The sequence below is a fragment of the Rousettus aegyptiacus genome, unplaced genomic scaffold (assembly GCF_014176215.1).
Source record: "Rousettus aegyptiacus isolate mRouAeg1 unplaced genomic scaffold, mRouAeg1.p scaffold_m13_p_6, whole genome shotgun sequence".
NCBI lineage: Eukaryota > Metazoa > Chordata > Mammalia > Chiroptera > Pteropodidae > Rousettus > Rousettus aegyptiacus.
Genome location: NW_023416309.1, coordinates 20,634,360 through 20,640,350, shown reverse-complemented (window position 1 = coordinate 20,640,350; position 5,991 = coordinate 20,634,360). Strand labels below are relative to the sequence as shown.

At 40.1% G+C, this 5,991-nt stretch overlaps 1 pseudogene; it reads left to right on the top strand.

Moving 5' to 3' along the window:
* The first annotated feature begins 4,485 nt into the window (after positions 1-4,485).
* On the top strand, positions 4,486-4,604 carry LOC118604518 (annotated as a pseudogene).
* The last annotated feature ends 1,387 nt before the right edge of the window (positions 4,605-5,991 follow it).

Sequence of the window (5,991 nt, the reverse complement as noted above, 5' to 3'; positions counted from 1 at the left end):
TCACCACCTTGATGCAATACTCAAAGAGTAGATGTCCTCAATTTCCAATTTTCTTCAACTCTGTAGGAACTGTGCTCTGAGGTTAAACTTTACACGCCCAAATGAACAAGTTTCTCTGTGGAAGAGTCCTGGATGGGATCGGGAAGGCAAGGGCCCTATGAGAACTAGGGATGTGAAGGGGTTTGCACATTGAACAGGTTGCAGCTGGTGCTCTACTCTAAAAAACAGGTGCCTCTTTTTAATACTGGAGCTGACACTAAAGGGTAAATGTAAGACACCCCACTGCTGCGGAACATCCCAAACTGAACTCTTGAGAATTGGCATCTGCGCATAATTACTTAGGGCACATAATTCTTTTATGGGTGCTCACTTAGTAAAGCATTTACATTTACATTCACAGCTCATTAGCTTGCTGGTGAATTTGATTTGAACATTTTAAGTGGGATTGTTTTTAATCTTTGGAGGCACTATAAACCCACAGTCACGCTCAACTGCCACAGACTATTGGAAGGAAAACCATATAACCAGTTTGTTTTGCTTCCTACTAGGAGTTTTATAAGGAAAGGGCTGAACTGACCATGGATATTCTAAGGGGAAATTTTTTTGTTTTTCTTACTGAGCCCAAGGCTTATGGAGTTATTATGATTGAAAGTAGAATTTCTTGAAATTCTAAAAGAGAAAGAACGAAATTAAACATGACTTTTCAATTGTTATAAAAAATCATAAAATAACAGATCTTCCAACCAGATGTTTAATTTTAAAATAGTAAACATTGCAGACTTTCTGGAGACTGTCAATGGTTTGAAAAGCCAATTCAGTCTCTTCCCTTGGGTTCTCGCACTGCTTGGTAATGGCCGCTGTTGGTCATGTACCAGCAGTACATTTGGAAGTGCACCATCTAATAAAAAAATTTTTTTGAAAACAGATACATTTTGCAATTTATTCATGGTGCCAGGTGTTCTTTAGTTGTGCTCTATGTTAGGTGCCTGAGTTAAGTGCCTGCAGTTTTCTTTTTTTTATGGGAAAACTACAAGAGAATTGCTGTTATATCATGCTTGATGAAGGCAGTTCCTCCTTCAGTGTCTATGTGCATGTTTGACTTCAAATTCAAATGTAATCTTAATGAGACCTTTTCTTGCCAGTGTGGACCTTGGTGGTATAGGCTGTACATGGAGCAGGTACAAATTGTGGTCTGATTTCCAACATGTAGTAGAAAAGAGCATTTAATCCCTTGCCACCTTGAAAATAATTTGTTAGATTTGATTAGTGTCTGTTTAGATAATCATATGCTTAGGGAAGTACTGGGACAAATGCTCTCTAGAGTTTCTTATCCAAAAGCAGTGCTTTTAATATAATTTTTACTAACTTAACTTATAGGGTTGTTATTAAGAAAATGAGAAAAACGGCATTGGAGAAAGCAGTGTTAACACAGGGATCTGGTTGTGTTACCCTAGATTAACACATCAGTGATCAGATCAGAAGACACTGAGAGAAGTAGTAAAAGATAGAGTCTCTTTTTCTATCCTCCTTCCTCACCAGCCCACAGAGAAGGCCCTAACCTCTATCCAGGCAGGTTGTATAGAGCAGACCTCAACAGTGTTCATGCCTTTTGTTAATCTCATGCCCTTTGTTAATCTCATGCCCTCCCTCTAGCTCTGTATCTGGTTCCTTTGACTCCCAGATCATCACAGAATCCTCTGACAATCTTAATTTTTTACCTTTTCCACAACCCTAAGTAGCTCTCCCAATCAACCCTGGAGACTTCCTCCCTATAGGAGTAGTTACTTTCAGGTACCCTCTGGAAGACTGAAGATGTCCCCAAAGCTTTGGAATTTCCCACAACTCAATCTAGAACTCATAGCTGAGACTGGCACCCATTTATTGAAGGTCACTTTTTCTTTTTCAAAAATGCAACTACTTCAATAAGAGATTGCTATGAACCGAATGTTTGTGTCCCCCCAAAATTATATGTTGAAATCCTAATTCCTAAAGATGATCTCATTAGAAGGTGGGGCCTTTAGGAGGTGATTAGGTCATGAGGGTAGAACCCTCATGAATGGGATTAGTGCCTTATAAAAGAGGTTCCAGAGTGATCCGTAGCCCCTTTCATGCAGTGCTGACTATGAACCCAGACGAGATCACTCACCAGGGCCTGGTTATTATGGTGCCTTGATCTTGGACTTCCCAGATTCCATAACTGTAAGAAATAAATTTCTGTTGTTTATAAGCCACCCAGTCTGAGATATTTTGTTATAGCAGCCAAAACAGACTAAAACGGGGATTCTTAATGTTAGAGACCTTCCAGCTTCTGGAAAATGCTAAAGATACAATTCCTATTTCAGTTAGACTCCAAATTGCAGCATAATAACTGAACATCCAATGTCAGAGGTGGTCGAGTCTCGGCTATCATAATAATTGTTTAATTGTTCTCTTATGAGGGTATTCTCCCAGCTTAAAATCACCCCCTTGACCACTGGCCCCAACTCTCCATCCTCAGGAATGAGCCCATGGCTGTTGTTTGTATAATGTGACCAAGTGCTTACTTGAAAATAAGAGATTGGATCAGCAGCAAACACCTGACCCAAGCTGGACCACCCAGAATCCCTGCCCTGTGAATTTGGAACTGGGCATGAGTCAGTCTGCATGGTCTGAGAGTATAACTTGGGAAACCAAGACAGCTATGAAGACAGCTATCTTCTCCCAGTCATGTTAACAACTGAGTGTCAGATAATGTTAGTCTTCTAAGAAATAAGGAAGAAATAGGTGTGTAAAAAAAAATCAGAGGGTAAAAATGATGCATGATCATTCTCTGGGTTCCAGAGGCACTGCTCCATCTTTGCCCTTGGCAAATCGGGAACATTCTTGTATCCTTATAATAAACTCCTATTTCATGCATCAGCCAACTCATGTTTTTCTTTCTTCAATCAAAGCATTAAAGGATTTGATGATGTATTTTGTAATATGATAATTTTTCCCCATGGGTTTGAGTGTAGCCCAAGAGCTCCTCTACCTTACAGTAAAAGATCTCTGTATTTTAAAATTAATAAAGAATAAGGGTCCTTTACTGACAGTTTTGATCAGAAGCCCAGAATTTCTAGCTATGCCAGTCAGTGTCTCTTCTTAGTCTCTCAAAGTAACAGGCATCCCAAACTCGGCCTCGGTCTCCATGGTGATGAAGAGTCCCCTGTAGTATCTGCCCGGTGAGGGCCACACAACATTCATGACCGCAAACGTGAGCTTTATGTTGAATTAGTTCTGTGGGGAAGCATCGGGAAAGGAAGCCAGGCTATTGAGGCTCCTTTTTATGCAATTAATGACTTTTCGTTTCTGCCTACCTTTTTTGCCAGTGCGGCAGAGCAAGGTGCAGAAAACCGCTACAGAAAATTAGCTGTAATTTAGGTAATATCTAGAATGCCCCGTCAGTCACTTGATTATGTGATTGAAAGGAACATTTCATTTGGAGATTTGCAATTTTCTGGTGCTGTTGGCATTACACAATTACATTTCCTGTCATTTATCACATTGTGGAATACCAAGACAAATTCGCTTCTCCTTACATTTATCATATTACTGAGAGATGTGGAGACAGATTTAGCCAATTGCTTTACACCAAATGATGCCCCTTGTTAGTTGGGGACATTCAGCAGCTTTTCTGTTCAAAGATCTCTCTTGAACATATTCGGCACCAAGTGGATTTTTTTCCCCCAATTATTTTGAAATTGAGATCTTCCTCTTAACTACAGCATTGCCTTCCAAAAGAAGGAGCTGAGGCCTATCTGCCTTTTGCAGCAGGTGCATAGATGAACTGAGAATGACAGTGCTGCAAAGGGCCTCCCTTCTCCTTGGGCTGGAAGCAGTGGTGCTGGGATGAGGGGCATCTAGCTAGATGACTTTGTGCCTTTAGCTAGGCATATGGCTAGATGAGAGCTTTAAAATGCTTAAGTACTTATTATACTCATATTTAGAGCTACTTAAAAAAATTAGCTTTTAAACAAAGGTAGCTAACATATTTTTATTTAGGAAGTAGATAAAGAGCCTGTGGGGTCTTGCACAAATAGAATTTTCTGTAGACATTTAGGTATTCTTTAGCTCGTGGACTGACCTAGATTCTCTTTTGTCTATAAAGATGACAATAAAAACAATTCAATCTCTGTTCTTTGGTTTAATTGAGACCTTTGAGTGATTTGTATGTACCCAATGTCTCTATTAGAAGCTTGTGCTTGTCAAAAATACATATATTCCCACTCTCCAGTTTTAGCTTACATAACCATACTATCTGGGGCCTGAGACTATATTTACACAAGTACTAGAGGTGCTAGAGGTGATTTTGTTAGGCACATTAAACCAGCTGTTTCCATCCCTGAATGCTCATTAGAATAACCCAGGAAGATCTTGAAACTTTTGATTCCCTGGTTTCACCCTAAACAGATTAACTGAGAGACTGAGTAGGACTCAGGTATCAAATGGTTTTAAAACTCTCTAGGAGTCTACGGCCATGCCACCCTGAAAAAGCCTGATCCCGTCTCATCTCAGAGGCTAAGCATGGTCGGGCCTGGTTAGTACTTGGATGGGAGACCACCTAAGAAGACCAGGTGCTGTAGGTATAAAAAATAAAAAATAAAGAATTGTAAGCTGACAAGGTCCTTGTAATCTGTGAGGTTAACCAAAGGTTGCCTCGCCTAAACAAACAAACAAACAAACAAACAACTCTCTAGGTGATTCTAATGCGCAGCCACTTTCAAGAACCACTGCAATGAACTGTGGGAAAGTCACTACATTTGACCCTTGAACAACACGGGGATTGGGAGCACCGACCTCTTTCAGTCTAAAATCTGTGTAACTTTGACTCCCCTCAAACTTAACTACTAATAGCCTATTGTTGACCAGTAGCCTTACAGATAACATAAACAGTTGATTAATGTATAATTTGTATGTTACATGTATTATATACTGTTTTTACAATACAGTAAGCTAGAGAAAAGAAAATGTTATTAAGAAAATCACAAATAGAAAATACACTTACAATACTGTATTTATTGAAAAAAATTCACATGTAGATGGACCTGCGTGGTTCAAACCCGTGTTATTCAAGGGTCAACTGTATTAAAAGCAAGAGAGCTGGATTCCTATCTTACAGCAGCAAGTCAAGACTGGTCTGGGTTCCTATGACTGCCAGAGACATGATTTGGAGGCCAGGAGAACCATGACATCTCTGGTGCTATTTGTGGTTTGAGGACAGTTAATCCATTCTCTTAAGGAGATGGGGAAGGTCAAGACCAAATTTCTGGGAGATGGAGCAGAAGCCGGAGCCAAGACAATGAATATCAGCAGTGGAGTAAAGAAGAATAAAACTCCATGTAACTGCCTTATACCCAAGGCTGTCTGGGCTTAGGAATGTAGATGAATTCCACAGTGCCTCTGCAGTAGGCCTGGCTCTGTTCTCAGTAGCCTAAAACTGAGTGGATTTGAGCCTCCCTGCTATAAAGAATCAGTGTCTCCAGCTGCGCTGAGCTAGAATAAGTCAGGATGGATTAGACACAGCTCTGTGCCATCCTATATCTGAGAGCCCTTTTGTTGTCACCCTGGTGCACTCCTAAGACCCAAAGCATTGGCACAGAGTCCAAAGACCTGACATCTAGTAGACATAACATCAGCATAGACATCCGGTTGGGTAACATTGGACAAGCAGTTTACTTCACTGAACCTCATGGTTTCTATCCTTTAGTGGAGTTGGCCTTGGTTTGGGAGGCAAATGAGTCCCTATAGTATTTAAAATTTATTTATATTAAATAAAAAAGACATTCTTTTTTATTATTCCCATTGCTTTTAGGTACTCTGCCATATTAAGACATGATTTAAATATGAACCCTTTGCTTGGTATTGCGCATTTCTATGTCTCTCTCTCTCTCTCTCTCTCTCTCTCTCTCTCTCTCTCTCTCTCTCTCTCTAAATCTCTACTTAGCCACATCCTATCTATGCTTTCAGACCTAG